The 15,650-nt window shown below is 43.5% G+C and overlaps 1 protein-coding gene across 2 annotated transcripts in view; it reads left to right on the top strand.

Annotated features, from left to right (window-relative positions):
- MIGA1 (mitoguardin 1) overlaps positions 1-15,650 on the top strand; it is a 60,290-nt gene that overhangs the window by 23,526 nt on the left and 21,114 nt on the right. The gene's annotated exons all lie outside the window — the stretch shown is intronic.

The raw sequence follows: 15,650 nt of genomic DNA on the forward strand, positions 1-15,650 counted from the left end.
AAAGGGTTGTTCATTCGTATATAGTTGGAGCATCAGTGTTGTATCTGGCTGCTCCTGACTGTGCAGCGCCTGTTGGTCAGAACGATTCCTGACATCCTCCTCTGACCCCTTTTGGTCACGTGTTGTCTTTCACTAGATATTTTTCCTCGATCACGCCATTCTCCGTTTACTATCCACACTGTTAAATGAGAAAACCTGACGTGGTTGGGAGTGGAATCCCGGCTAGTCCAGCATCGATGACCGGCCTCGTTGGCAGTCGCTCCGATCGCTGGATTTTCCCATCTAATGTGGATTCACACTGAAACTGATCCACGGAAAACTTGTCACGTGATTTTATGCCGCACTCCGGGGTCACGGGGGGAATTTACATACAGGGAAGCTCCAATCATGAGAGGCCGGGGCTCTAATAAAGGGGCCATTCCGTGTACTGTACATGCATGTTCTATTTGTGTGCAGATGTTAGAGATGTTTTCCTATGTTTACCTATTTCAATGAATGAGCCCCAGAGAACCTTGAACCGCCGTCCTGTATCCTAAATGAAGGGGTCCGGTCATAACGAATGATCACATCTCGGCACTAATTGACCTATATTACAGGTAGCTGCGCCGGTTAAAGTAGCGTTGAGGAAGATTATAATATCATGATTGTGATAGACTGGTGGGGCGTCCGCTGTTTTGGCTGCATGTGTCGTTCATTTTTGTACCCCTGTAATACTATTCAGGCCTTGAGTGGATGGAATGCAGATAGAAGTTTCTCAAGCCCCTCCTGCCTGTTGAAAATTCGCATTTAGAAAGGCAACTGGGCTTGGCTTACCTTGGATAAGAGCTGGGATGTAAATAAGCCTTTCCCTTCTCCTTTGCACTTGTCTGTCAAGATTAGAATTAGCATTGAATTATATTTCTGGAATCTGGCGGGCCAGCTGAATAGAACACATTGAGGTGCGGGCCCCGGAACACCACCAAACGGTGTATCCGCATGCCTGGTTTATATTTACGTGTCACATTTGGTATCGCTGAATAGATAAAATCCTGACTGTAAATATACCAGGCATATATTCCTGACCGGAGGATCTCCTGCGGAGATATGGCCAAAACTGGGGCAATATAAATTTACTCCACGCCTCTCTGAATGACCTCGGAGGCGGTGGGGGAGGTGTGTTCTGAGGAATCTTTTAAAACCAGGGGCTCAAATAGACCCCGTTGTCAGACCTTCGGAGATGAACCACAGTGTAAGGACTTTCCCACTTCACACAAACAGAACCTTGGGCCGAACATCCCAAATCTGGTATCTTTATTTTATTCTCTCCCTGTTTTATTTTAAGTACTGTTTGCGGTGTATTCCGGTAAACCTCATCTTCACTGTGACATCATCTTCTGTTTATATTTGTACATATGATTTATATAGCACTGCTAGTCTTTTTTTTTTTTCTAGAATAAATCTGCAATTTATTAGTCAAATTTTGTCCATTTTAAAACAAATCATGAACTTTGAAGATTGTGTTAGTAATTCATAGTCTGGGTTCCAGCTTTCCTGTGATTGCAGTGGGTATTGTAGCGTGCTGGAGACGTTAGACCGGATCAGGTGGTGATTTGAGCTTTCATTTTGCACGTGTGCAGAAGCCTAGAAAAGCTGGGTGCAAATCCACCTGTATTCTAACAACTCCAGGATTGCAATCCCACTACAGTGATCGATCGAGGCTCTGCCGTGACCAGTGTGCGCAGAGGCGAGAGCGCTCAGTTTAGTCGATCCGTGACAAATCTGTGATAGAGGCGGGATCTGTCGGGTCTCTCCTCTCCCATCCGTGACAAATTGGTGGCAGCAGTGGGATCTAACGGGTTCCTCTCTCTCACCGTGACAATGATTGTAACGTAACTTCAGTTGTTTTTGGTATAATTGTCGCAGAGGGCAGCGAGATTTCTGACCCAAGGTGAAATGTTACTATGTGTCCAAGGATGCTCATGTCTTTATATCCACAGGGAATAGCTTATATTATATTATGATTCTCGGGTTATAAAATAGATTGTGGGGGGATTTTACGGTGATCAACCAATCACGGAGTCATCGGCTCTAAGAATTCAGTGTGGGAAAACCAATGCAAATACCTTGTTTCCCTGAAAATAAGACATACCCTAAAAATAAGACACAGCATGATTTATCAGAATTTTTGAAGGTGCAAAATGATTTTTCAGGCTGTTTGAGGATGCTTGAAATATAAGCCCTACTCCAAAATTAAGCCCTGCTAACAGTTAATTTAAAGTCTATTTAAATAGTGTCCAGGCAGCTATACATGTAAAAAAGTTAAACCTTTTTGAACAAAAATTAATATAAGACACTGTCTTATTTTCGGGAAAACACGGTACTATACATTACGGCCGATCCAATGAATCTTCTGCTTATTCCTGAGCCTGCGATCTCTTCCTGGTGTGTAATGTATGGTTTCCGTCCGCCCCGAGCAGGAATCCCTGCAATGTGAGTGTAACAATAATCACCCCCCTTCCCATATAGACGAACAGAAGGTATATACTGATTGAACTTGACACCGGAGCTCGCTCTTCTTCCCTTCCTTCCACTCTCTGGATTTCTAGGAATTTTTAGGGAAAGCAATTGCTGATGAATTCAGCTGTTCCGAAATGTTTCAGGATCTCAGAATATCTATAACTATAGTAAAGCCATACCGTATAGACTGCGACCCGTGGCAAATTCACACGCCACTATCTGTTAGATTGTAGCTTCCTGAAGGCTTTCTGCACCTACAGTTAAAATCCAAAATTGTTCAACCCCCGTTGCAACTTAGGTTTATTTGCCAAACTTGCAAACTTTTAGCTGATTGCAAAAAAAAAAAAAATCAAATAAGAACAGTTTAACCCCTTAGTGACCACCCTATCGTATTTTTACGTCTTGCAGTTGTAGGACGTGTATAGAGGGAGATGAGCTGTTATCTCCCTCCATACATCACGGGTGTATTTCTTACAGCTGACACCCGCGGGCAACACTTTCGACAACCCGCATGGCTGATCGGGGCTGTTAACCCTTTAAATGCCGCTGTCAAATCTGACAGCCGCATTTAAAACCCCTGAACGCCCCCCCGCAATGAGATCGGGAGAGCCGTGCGGGTGTCATGGAAGCCTGGGTCCTTCTGAAAGGCTCCACGGGTCTCATGGCTGAATGCCTATCAAGCTGTCCCCGTGGGTCCCTGTCAGATCGCAGTATGATGTAATGCTATGGCATTACATCATCCTGCAGGAGCGATCGAAGCATCGCATGTTGTGTTCCCCCTTGGGGACTAAGCGAAAATGTAAAAATAAGAAGAATAAAGTTTTTTATTAATTATTTAAAATAAAAAAGTTATAAAAGTTAAAAAAACAAACAAAAAAACCTTTTGCCATATTTACAATAAAAAATCTAACTAATAAAACAAAAATACATATTTAGTATCGCTGCTTCTGTAATAGTCCGATCTACCAAAGTAATGCATTATTTACCGCACACGGTGACTGTCACCCGCCAGAAATGTGCTTTTTTGTTTTGGTCACCCTGTTGCCAAAAAAAAAAAAAAAAACTAATAAAAAGTTATGTGCATTCAAAAATAGTACCAACGGAAACTACAGGACGTACTATACAAAATGAGCTTTCGCACAACTATGTCGACTGACAAATAAAGTTATTGTGCGCAGAAGATGGAGACATTATTTTTTTAAAGATATTTAATTTTTTTAAATTTTCTTAGTACGCAAAAAAAACTATACAAGTTTGGTATCGTAGTGATCGTACCGACCCATAGAATAAAGTTATCATGTCGTTTTTGTTGCAGTTTGTGCGCCGTAGAAACTAGACGCACTGAAAGATGGGGGAATGTCTGTTTTTTTTTTTCATTCCTCTCCACTTTAGAATTTTTTTAAAAGTTTTTCAGTACATTATATGCTACATTAAATAGAACCATTTAAAAAATACAACTCGTCCCCGCAAAAAAAAACGTCATACAGCTACGTCGATGGATAAATGAGTTACGATTTTTTTTTAAAGGGAGAAGGAAAGAACGAAAATGGAAAAAAGCAAAAAAAGCTTGATCACTAAGGGGTTAAATACCACATCATAACTAATATAACTGCTACCTGTGGCCCAACCCCCCTTACTCCTGTTCTCTCAACTGATTTCACACGGTAGCTTAGTTACTCTTATTTCTTCTAACCACCCAGGCTATCAGCCCCTCTAATGCAGTTGGGCATATGCATCCGCTCCCTTATGGCTCCTAGCCCCAAGTTGCTGTTCTTGTCGCTCTTTGAGGTTTCTCTAACTCTGTTTTGTGCAGGTTTGGGGTATGTTTGGGTCCTCTCACTGCTGACTATGTAGTGGCCCAGAGGGTCCTACAGAACATTCACATCAACACCTGTCCTGTCTCACCTGTCTATGTGCCTGCCTTGGGCATAGAAGGTGCCATACGTCGGAGAAACCCTGTTGCTCCCCCTCTTCTAAGCCTAGAGCTTAGTTCTGACATTAGCTGGTTGCTGGTTGGGTAATTGTCATGTTCACACTGATTGGTGCAGAGTCCGGGGTGGGAAGAATTCAATTAGTTACTATGCAGAGTGAGAGGAGAGAAGAAAGGAGGTGTGGGAACTGAAGGAAGAGATAAAAGGGGGGGGGGGGTGAGTGACTTGGAGCAGGAGGGGGTCCAGGTGGAGGAGAGAAGTCGTGTCGGAGAAGGAGGAGGTGTTCATGCAGGAGAGAAAGCCGTATCTTCACAGTCTTCCTGAGGTTAAGCAAAGTCCCTTTTCTGCTCCTTTGGAGCTCCACAGCAGAGAGGAGGAGAAAGTATAGAGGTTGATCTTCCACTAACACAGTGAGTCTAAAGCTCCCCGGTGAACTCAAAGCCAGGATTAGTCTAATGATCACCCCAAACTCCACTTCACCTACACCCTGCTTTAATCCACTCATCCCTTCAGCTGGAGAAACTAGTGGGGGATTGTCATCAGTTCAGCTTCAGTGAAGGGAAAGGAGAGCGCATTGAAGTCAAAGGCTATTCAAATCAATACTGCTGTATCTTCATCATGTTCAATTCACTGCATATTGCTATACCTACTTGTACCACCACCAAGTACTGCACTTGGAAGTTTCGTATATACAACTGTTTCAAATACCAGTTTAGTAAATCTGCGTACTCCCAGATTACTACCACTGTAGTGGCCCCGTTCATGCCTTCCTGGCCCCCTCCATAATGTCATACATGTATGTCTTAAAGGGGTTGTCCCGCGAAACAAAGTTGGGGTATACACTTCTGTATGGCCATATTAATGCACTTTGTAATATACATCGTGCATTAATTATGAGCCATACAGAAGTTATTCACTTACCTGTTCCGTTGCTAGCGTCCTCGTCTCCATGGTGCCGTCTAATTTTCAGCGTCTAATCGCCCGATTAGACGCGCTTGCGCAGTCCAGTCTTCTTCTGAATGGGGCCGCTCGTGCCGGAGAGCGGCTCCTCGTAGCTCCGCCCCGTCACGTGTGCCGATTCCAGCCAATCAGGAGGCTGGAATCGGCAATGGACCGCACAGAAGACCTGCGGTCCACCGAGGGAGAAGATCCCGGCGGCCATCTTCGCAAGGTAAGTAACAAGTCACCGGAGCGCGGGGATTCGGGGAAGTACTATCCGTTTTTTTTTTTTAAACACATGCATCGGGTTTGTCTCGCGCCGAACGGGGGGGCTATTGAAAAAAAACCAAAAACCGTTTCGGCGCGGGACAACCCCTTTAAGTGGATGCTCTGTGCAAAACTGTCTTGTCATTTTGTCATTTGTATTGCACAGCTGCAGCAAGTGAGGTTAAGGCCTCATGTCCACGGGGAAAATCAGCCGGTCCCTCCTGCCCCACGGACATGAGCGCTGAAAATAAGAATAATCTTACCCACAGCGGACCGGGCAGGTCTTCTCCTCTTCACGGCCGGATCTTCTTTCTTCGGCCGGTGGATGTACTCGGCACACCGGCATCTATTTATTTAGATCCGTACGGCTTCCATAGGCTTCAATAGAAGCCTGCAGGAGCCGTCCCCGCGGGAGACCCGCATGAAAATGGAGCATGTCACGTTTTTTTTTTCATGCTCCATTTTTTTTAAATTCACTTTTATTGACCATCCGCGGGTATTTATCTACCCGCAGGTGGTCAATGCATCCCTATGGGGTGCAGATCCGCATGCGGGTGATCCGCTGCGGATTTAAAATCATATTTTGCCTGTGGACATGAGGCCTTAGTGTTTGCAAAGCCTGGAGACTGTCTGTAAATGTATCAATTTATGTCCTGTCATGTGGTATGAGAGGGGTTATAAAAGTAAATGTTGGAGAGCGGGAGGAGAGTCCATGTCTTCTGGAGTTGTAGTCAAGAGGTCCAGCTACATGGGGGTACCTTTAGCCCTCATGTAGTGAAGCATGGAAGAGGAGGGGAGGTTTTCCTAGCTTGGATGTGCATGTGAGGAGGAAGGAGTGAGCCCTACCTAAGCAGAGCAAGAGCAACCGTGAGTGAATGCTTGTCAAGGCCCAGTGCAGAGATACTGTCTACGTGATAATTTCCTACATGGCCGCGCGGATCTAGTGGATCACCATGTAGAGGGACACCTATTTTGTCTTTCACACCCGGCCTTCCTGAAGTCTGGCTCACCAGGTGAAGGTACTCCTATTCAAGTCTATTAATTTCCTACACTGTCATTACTCTAAATTGTGGCCTGTGTTGAAGTTCGCTAAGTAAAGCTTATTCCAGGCTCTGACCCTTCCCAGGGAGGTGAGGTACTTCATGTGTTTGCGGCTCATTTTATTTTCCGCCCGAGTTCATTTTGGTGTGTACTCAAACGGTGGCGTCACTCGTGACAAACTCTTTCCCCATTTTACCATCTATTGGGCATCCCTATCCTAGGGGTGTCTGGAAGAGGCCCAGCGCTGCCCTGGCCTTGGCTGCATGCATTCCTTCCAGGAGGGAGCATGGTAAGTGCCGCCGTGACAAGCCAGCATCTTGCCCTCCCAGCTCCTCAGCGTATGCCATGTGTCCGGGGGTCTCCCTACAGGACGCTGCACCACCAGCTACTGGACTCATCTCCATTATTTAATCGACATTCTATCCAAAGGGTCCAGGTTTGAGCATTGGCGTCACCCGTGACAAAACAGGCCTTCCTGTTAAGCGTACCACGGTACGTTATTTTGTCCACTGTGCGACCGCTGAGCAGGGCATTGTTATCGACAATGTTGGGAGAGGTTACAGAGCCACATGTGATAACCTTCCTACAAACCCTGTGGTCTCCCCCATTTTGGCGTGCTCAGCCTGCCCGTTGCAGACCTACCGCTTTGGCGTCCTGTGAATAGAATAGTTCCTTCTGTGCCGTATACCCATGGTTGCAGTAATGCAAATTCCAATTGCAACCATCAACATCTACAAAAGAAAAAACCTTGATTTCAAAATGTCAGTTGATGGAAGCAACTCTGCAGGCAACCCACCAGTTGTAGCAAATCCTCCAGTTGTTGCTCCAGTTGTTGGCACGCCAGCCATTACTCCTGCACCAGTCATTGTAGCGCCTGCTAATGCAGCCCCCTTAACTGCCAGCACCTCTAGTTTCACGCCACTAGCCATGCCATACTGTCTAGAAGCGCCATGGCTACCAAAATATAGTGGCAAGTGACACACTAAAAGAATTTAGAGAAAAGATGGGAGCTGTATTCCGCTTATATCCACTGGCAATGGAACAAAGGATAGAAATGTTCATGGGCCAGTTAGAAGGTGCCGCTGCCAGAGAAGTAAAAACATGGCCGTTCAAATACAGAAAAACTTGGAGGACATTTTTTTTTTTTATAGGCTACAAACTATCTTCGATATGCATACTATGTCGGAGATCAAAAAGCGTTTCTTTAATGAGATACAGAAATGTGGGGAAACGTTAAGGGACTATGCGTTGTCCCTACAGGTGGGCATGAAGGCTGTAATAAGGGCTGACCCTAAGGAGGCTGCTAGTGCTGATCAGGCACTAAGAAAGCAATTTATTGAGGGCTCCTTAAATGAGACTCTCCGGAGTCAACTAAAGCTGTCGGTGCAACACCCCAACAATACATTTTTGGAGTTCAAGGAGTCGACTATTAATATTTTGGGTACTGAGCCCCAGACCGTTGAGAGGGGAGGAGTCTAAGACTGGGATGAACCTCCTAAGTGATGAAAACTTGTCCTGCCCCTGAAAACGTGACGTCTATAGACAGGCTGAGCAATCCAGCGAGGATATGTCTGCCCTGCTGCTGGAAATGCAAAAACAAATGACGGAACTGACTCGCAGTGTTGCCACACTGTGCAGAAATGTTAGTGAGCTTGAAAGCCCATGTTCGGTGCCTCAGCCGGTACTACCCAAGCACCGGTTACCACCGGGACCACCTCGGCCGGTTGGAAGTTATCCACGCCCCTCGCAGCCCTTTTGTGAACATTGCCGCCAGTACGGACAAGAAGTAAAATCATGCTTTCGTTTAAACGGGCAACCCCTGGGAAGAAGGCCCGTACCCCGGGAGGACAAACACTAGGTCCACACACCCCGAAAGTGATTTCTAAGTTCGTAGGCCACCGTCCGAAAGGCAGTTTATATGTGGACAGTATGTTTTGATTTGATACCGGTTCGCTAGTAACTACGATCCGAAAATAGTTAAAACTAATTCACCAAAGATCGACTATAATAAAAATACGAATAAAGTAGAACTATGTCAAAAAGATCAGATTGTTGTTAATACAAACAAGGGACAAATTAGAACCAAAAATAAAGATAATGTATTGATATCAAAGGAACAAATTACTTCACTAGCCAGATTCGAACAGAAAATACTTAATCTCCCCCCGTGTTCATCGCCCCCAGATTTTAATAGTGTCAATGAATCCCTAAATAAAGCCCCTTCGGTCTCAACACTAATGTTAGTATCCGAAAAGAATATTAATGAAAATAGAACTCCCATTAATAGAAATACACCTAAGATAGTGAATAATCAGTCCGGTGAAGACTCACTTATAAATCAGTCTCCGACGGTATCTTTTTTAGGAGCGCGCCCGAAAATAAAACAATTAATGATAAACAATCCCGAAACCATACCGATAAAAAAGAAAAAAACAAACATAGTAATAACCACACCCCCAATAACAAGATCCAAAATAAATCATTATTTTGTACCACCGACACAAAAAACACACCCGTACAAAAAAACATTGGAGAGGTAAAAGAGGGGGTAAAAGAATCAGTAAACAAAAACAAAAAGACAGCACCGATCAAAATAAGGAAATAGATAAAACGACAGCAGCAATGTATGGTATTTTTAACTTATCTAGCCATACATTAGTAAAAAAAGAATTAGATTCATTAAAGGAGATGTCTCGAGGAAGCAGTTAATTTTTTTTTTGCCCAGTCCCCCCCATTAAACATACATTACTAAGCCCCCCTGTAAATGACATTTCTAGCTGGTTCGTACTTACCGTTCCAGCGTTTCAGCAAGTTATAAAAGTTTCCTCAAGATGGCCGCCGGCTCTTTCCCAGTCGCTCGCTGCAGCCCGACGTGCGCGCTCCCGAGACGCCGCCAGCTGTGTCTCCATGGCAACCGGACGCCCCGCAGCCGCCGACCAGACGCCGACCAGACGCCCACCGCCAGGCAGCAGGTAAGCGGCGCTAGCCCCCGGCTCCCCAGCGCTAGTTCCCCCGGCGCAGCGACAGCCCCCCCGGCCTAGCGACAGCCCCCCCCATCGCAGCGACAGCCCCCCCCGGCCTAGCGCTAGCTCCCCCGGCGCAGCGACAGCCCCCCCGGCCTAGCGACAGCTCCCCCGGCCTAGCGACAGCCCCCCCCATCGCAGCGACAGCCCCCCCCGGCCTAGCGCTAGCTCCCCCGGCCTAGCGACAGCCCCCCCGGCCTAGCGACAGCCCCCCCGGCCTAGCGACAGCTCCCCCGGCCTAGCGACAGCTCCCCCGGCCTAGCGACAGCTCCCCCGGCCTAGCGACAGCTCCCCCGGCCTAGCGACAGCCCCCCCCATCGCAGCGACAGCCCCCCCGGCCTAGCGCTAGCTCCCCCGGCGCAGCGGCAGCCCCCCCCCCCCGGCGCAGCCCGGCGCAGCGGCAGCCCCCCCCGACCCATCACTTACCTGGGAGGCTTCTCGGGGCTGCTGGGCTGGGCTGGTCTTCTCCGCTGGGCAGCTCCAGTTTCTGCACCTTCCTCTAACAGAGGATGGTGCAGAATGGCCGCTTCAGCGCGCTCCCGAGCAGTGACAGCTCGTCTGCGCATGCGCAGAAGAGCTGTAGCGGGGAGCACACTGAAGCGGCTCGTGCTGAATGGAGAAGACCGGACTGCGCAAGCGCGTCTAAAAAAGCAAGCTGCCGGCGAATTTAGACGGAACCATGGAGACGAGGACGCTAGCAACGGAGCAGGTAAGTGGAATAACTTCTGTATGGCTCATATTTAATGCACAATGTACATTACAAAGTGCATTAATATGGCCATACGGAAGTGTATAACCCCACTTGGTTTCGCGAGACCACCCCTTTAACGAAAGGATTGTCCTTTTGTCCATCGTCTAAATCAAATCTGTTTGAATTATTTGTAGATTTAAATAAATTTGTGCGCAAAATAACTTTAAATAAATATTTTATCATGCATGAAAAGGATATTATAGAGGAAGCAGTAGTTGATTTTAATATTAACGAACCCATAGGCACGGACCTCAAACCGAAAAGTAACTTTTACCCAATTGAAACTAGAGGCCCCTGTATTGAATTATTTTATAACAATATTTTAAAAGATTTTACAGATATGTGTGATAGGAACAAAAATATAGAAAAATCAATACCCTCTCAAAATATGACGAAATCTGAAAAAATTATTTTAAATAATTTTAGGGAAAATGATAATTTAATAATAAAACGAGCAGATAAAGGGGGTGGGATTGTCCTAATGGATTATAGTAGATACGAGAAAATTAATTTAAATATTCTAGGTAATAAAACTAATTATAAAATTATTCCAAGCGACCCAGTAAAGGAGATTACTAAACAATTAAAAAATCTTATTAACGAGAACATTGAATTAAAAGGACTAAATAAAAAAGAAGGTAGTTATATCATGTCTATTGAGCCCAAAACACCCTTTATGTACCACCTCCCTAAAATCCATAAAAATCAGTCAGATCCCCCCGGCCGTCCTATAATCGCGGGAGTAGACTCCATAACTAGCAGATTAGCAGAACATGTGGATAGGATTTTACAAAAATATGTTTTAACACTGCCAGCTTATCTTAAAGATACTGGTCACCTTCTAGAGCTTTTAGAAAATTTTAGATGGGAAAGTAATTATTTTTTATGTACCCTAGACGTTGAAGCTCTTTATACAAATATTCCCCATGACCTTGGCATTTTAGCTGTTCAAACATACCTTAATGAAGATAATCTTATGCCCCCTAATCAGAAAAGTTTTATATCTAAAGCTATAGAGTTTATTTTAAAAAATAATTATTTTTTTATATAAAAAAACATTTTATTTACAGACCCATGGGACGGCGATGGGATGTAAATTTGCACCGGCGTTCGCCAATTTATATATGGGTCACTTCGAAAAATCATTTTTATTCCATGATCACATAGCTTTTTATAAACGGTTCATAGATGACGTTTTAATAATATGGAAGGGCCCTTTAATTAGTCTTATTAATTTTATAGAAACGTTAAATGACAATACTTACAACTTAAAATTTACAAGTAATATTAGCCAGGAACAGATTACATTTCTAGACTTGGAACTTACCCCTCTAGATAAAAGGATTACTACGAGAACGCACTTCAAAAAAGTGGACAAGAATTCCTACTTGGATTACAGGAGTTGCCATGCCAAACATTGGCTAAACAACATACCGTATGGCCAGCTCAAAAGAATTCGGCGTAACTGTACTCTAAACAAAGATTATGAAAACCAAGCAGTTCTCATTAAAAACAGACTTAGAGAAAAACATTTCCCAGAAAAAATATTAGAAAATGCTTATAATAAGATAGCCAATGAATCAGTTCTAATTAATGATAAAAAATCATTGACTAAAAAGAACAAGATAAACCCTAAAAATCCAGCCTTTCTAACAAAATTTAGTACTGATAGTTCTAAAATCAGGAATATTATAAAAAAACACTGGCCCCTGTTATTTCAAGACCCATATTTATCTAGGGATCTTGACAAAAACCCTGTATTAATTTTTAGAAGAAATAGGACCATTCAGAATATTATTTCCCCATCAAACCCCGATAAAAAGCCTATCCAATATAAACATAATCGTACTGCAACATCGGGAGTACATAAATGCCGACACATAAAATGCAAATGCTGTCAGGTGATTACAAATAAAAGAACTGAAATTTTATACGATGAGAGTGATAACAAAAAATTTTTAATCAACCAGCACCTGTCTTGCGATACGACCAGAGTAATCTACCTAATTGAATGTACATGTAGATTCAGATATGTCGGTCGTACAAAGAACAAATTAAAAACAAGAATAAACAATCACAGACTGAACATTAAAAATAATCTACGTACACACAGTGTATCTCGACATTTTAATGATGTACATGATGCTGATTTTTTAAAAATGACTGTGACCCCTATAGAGCGTGTAGAAATAGACTCAATCAGTGAATTGAGGAAACGTGAAATGTTTTGGATCCATAGACTCAATACTCTGTGCCCTTACGGCTTAAACGAGGTACTAGAAAAAATATGATGAATAATTAGTAATCTTTAAAAAAAAAATTCTTTTAATTTTTTTAAATTTTTTTTTTATTTTATTTTTTTTAAATTTTTATTGTTTATTTATAAAAAACTTTTATAAATAAAGGTAAACTACGCCTGTGGGTGAGGAGTAAGGACCATTATGAATAGAGATATTGAGTAGTGCTTTTTTTATATATATTCATAGTATTGGGGGACTAATTATTTTTTATATAAATTTAATTTATTTTTAGATGATAATTAATATTAAATATATATTTAGAGGAGTATTGAGATATATCTCATTTATATAATATCATATACATTGAATTTTAATTGATGTCAATGGTATCAAATATGTAGGGAAGTGCCGTTTTTATGTAACTTTTATTTATGAGACATATAATCTATTCATGCTGATTTGGAAGATAAATGAAGTTGTTTGTAGATAATTTAATTATGCAAAGTTTATTCACTCGTTTTATTATGTGAATAATGTTATCCTAAGGTTGTTTAATGAAATCTTAATTTTTATAACCGAGCGTTTAGCGGGTGTACACATTTGTTGGAGAGAGATTGCTGTCCCGCAGTGATCCAAATAAAGTTTTGTTGAAGTACACGGATCGCTGAAGGGCGTTCCCAGTGTTCTACCTGGATTACGCATAGAGTTACCTGGGAGGCTGCCACCACGCCCCCTTTTAATCATGCAGCTACGTGGTAAGTAGCTGTGTTAATTTCATGAACAAGTTCAGTGTCTATTTATGTTGTATGTTAGTCGTTATTGTGTAGAGCTTGAGAAAGGTAGTTGTATCTACTGAAACGCGTTGCTCGCAGATCCCTGTATGTTTTTCCAAATAAAAAAAAGGAATTTATTATCCCGGATCAGAGTCTGATATCCCTAGGAGCGCGGACAGTCGTTTTTTCTTCCTCGTGGTCTATTTGAATTAAGCCCCGGTTACCCGGTGTAGCTTATTTGGATTGCCCCGCTGCTCTCCGACGAAGGTTGGATGGATTAAAAGACTATCTTATAAGCGAACTTGGATTGCGGTGTCAGCGAGGTGCCTTGTTGTAAGGTGTCCTCGGCTGACACCAGGTGAGTTAAACACTCATTTTTTCCTCATGTTAATAGAATATAACATGTTATATCAATAGCATCAAGGCGCCTCCTTATAACCTTTTGCTTTACGATCCGAAAATGTGACTTCGAAAGATATTGGTCCCCGAAGTCCTCAGCTGTCTGCCTAAACAATTGCTCAATGTTGTGGCGAGTAACGGTCTACCCGTACCAATAGTTGGGTGCTGGGAAAGCCGAGCTACACCACCAAAGAATTCTGGTTGTAGACGTGCCAGATAAAAACGCACCAATTATTATGCTGGGTATGAACATTCTCAGGAATTGCTATGCAGAAATGTTAGAGGCTCTGCAGAGTCGTATACCCGCAGCATCCTAGGCTTAGCGAGCTGTGTTAAAAACAACCATTAAAGCACTCACGGCTCAGCAATGGTTTACCAAACCACAGGGTCAAGTGGGTAGTGCCTGCATGAAAGATGTCAGACCGGTTCCAATTCCACCAGAATCTGAATTTGTTCTTTCGTGCCAGACACTTCCAGGTCTACATGGTCGGACATACGAGGCCATAGTGGAGCCTATACCAATAGTTCGTTACCCACTCTTGATGGCTGCCCTGAGCCTAGCCACTGTAACAAACGGGAAGCTGCTGATCCGTCTCATTATTTTTGGGAATGTTCCCATGCAATTAAAGAAGTAGACTGCCGTGCCACAGGTTTCCCTACTTTCTCCTGACGACTTCCTCAAGAGCAGAACTGACCGTGTCCTACAGGGGGCGCAGTCCATACAGTCAGGTTCCACGAAGACTCCCTCATGGATCTCTGACCTACATATCGGAGATGCTCAGACCTCTCCAGACTAAATAAAAGAAATAAAAGATGTAGCCATTGAAAAGAAAGATGCTTTCAGTCAGCATAGTCTTGACTTTGGGCAAGTCAAAGACATCTGGCACTCTATGGAATGGACATGCACCAATCAAAGAAATATACAGGCCCATCCCACCTTCCTCCTACCAACAGGTCAAAAGCATGATGAAGGATAATCACATTATCAGGGAGAGTCATAGTCCCTGGGCCACTACCATAGTCCTTGTAAAAAAAGAAAGATGGAGGCATCCGCTTTTGTGCAGATTATAGAAAGCTCAGTGTCACCCATAAAGATGCTTATCCTCTGCCTCGTATTGAGGAGTCTTTGATCGCATTGAGTACTGCCTCTTATTTCTCCACCCTGGAGAAATATTGGCAGGTGCCCAAAAACGAGGCAGATCGTGAAAAAAAACTGCTTTCACCATGCCTATGGGGTTGTTTGAATTTAACTGCATGCCCTTTGGCCTCTGCAACATCCCCAGGTACCTTTCAGCGCTTCATGGAAAGAGGTCTAGGACATGGGAACTTTGAGTCTGTCTTGCTGTATTTAGATGATGTATTTATCTACTCTACAAACTATGAGGAGCATATTCAACACCTCGGGGGGGTATTTCAGATCCTCATTGACCAAAGAGGTCAATGTAAATACCATCTATTACAAACAAAAGTGTGCTATCTCGGACACATTGTCAGTGCCGAAGGGGTGTATCCGGACCCTGACAAAGTAGATGCCAGTAAAAACTCTGAAGGATATCTGGATATCTATGGATTTTATAGACGCTTTATCCCTAAATTTGCGCAGATTGTGGCCCCTCTACAGGAAGTTTTGCACGGGCACCCCGAAGGAGATCTATAAACATCCGATATCCATTAATTGGGAAGAAGAGCAAGAGCAGGCCTTTCAGACACTAAAGGAGAGGTTGACGACTCCTCCCATTCTTGCTTATCCGGATTACGCACTCCCCTTTAACTTTTATACAGATGCCAGT

The sequence above is a fragment of the Eleutherodactylus coqui genome, chromosome 3 (assembly GCF_035609145.1).
Source record: "Eleutherodactylus coqui strain aEleCoq1 chromosome 3, aEleCoq1.hap1, whole genome shotgun sequence".
Taxonomy (NCBI): domain Eukaryota; kingdom Metazoa; phylum Chordata; class Amphibia; order Anura; family Eleutherodactylidae; genus Eleutherodactylus; species Eleutherodactylus coqui.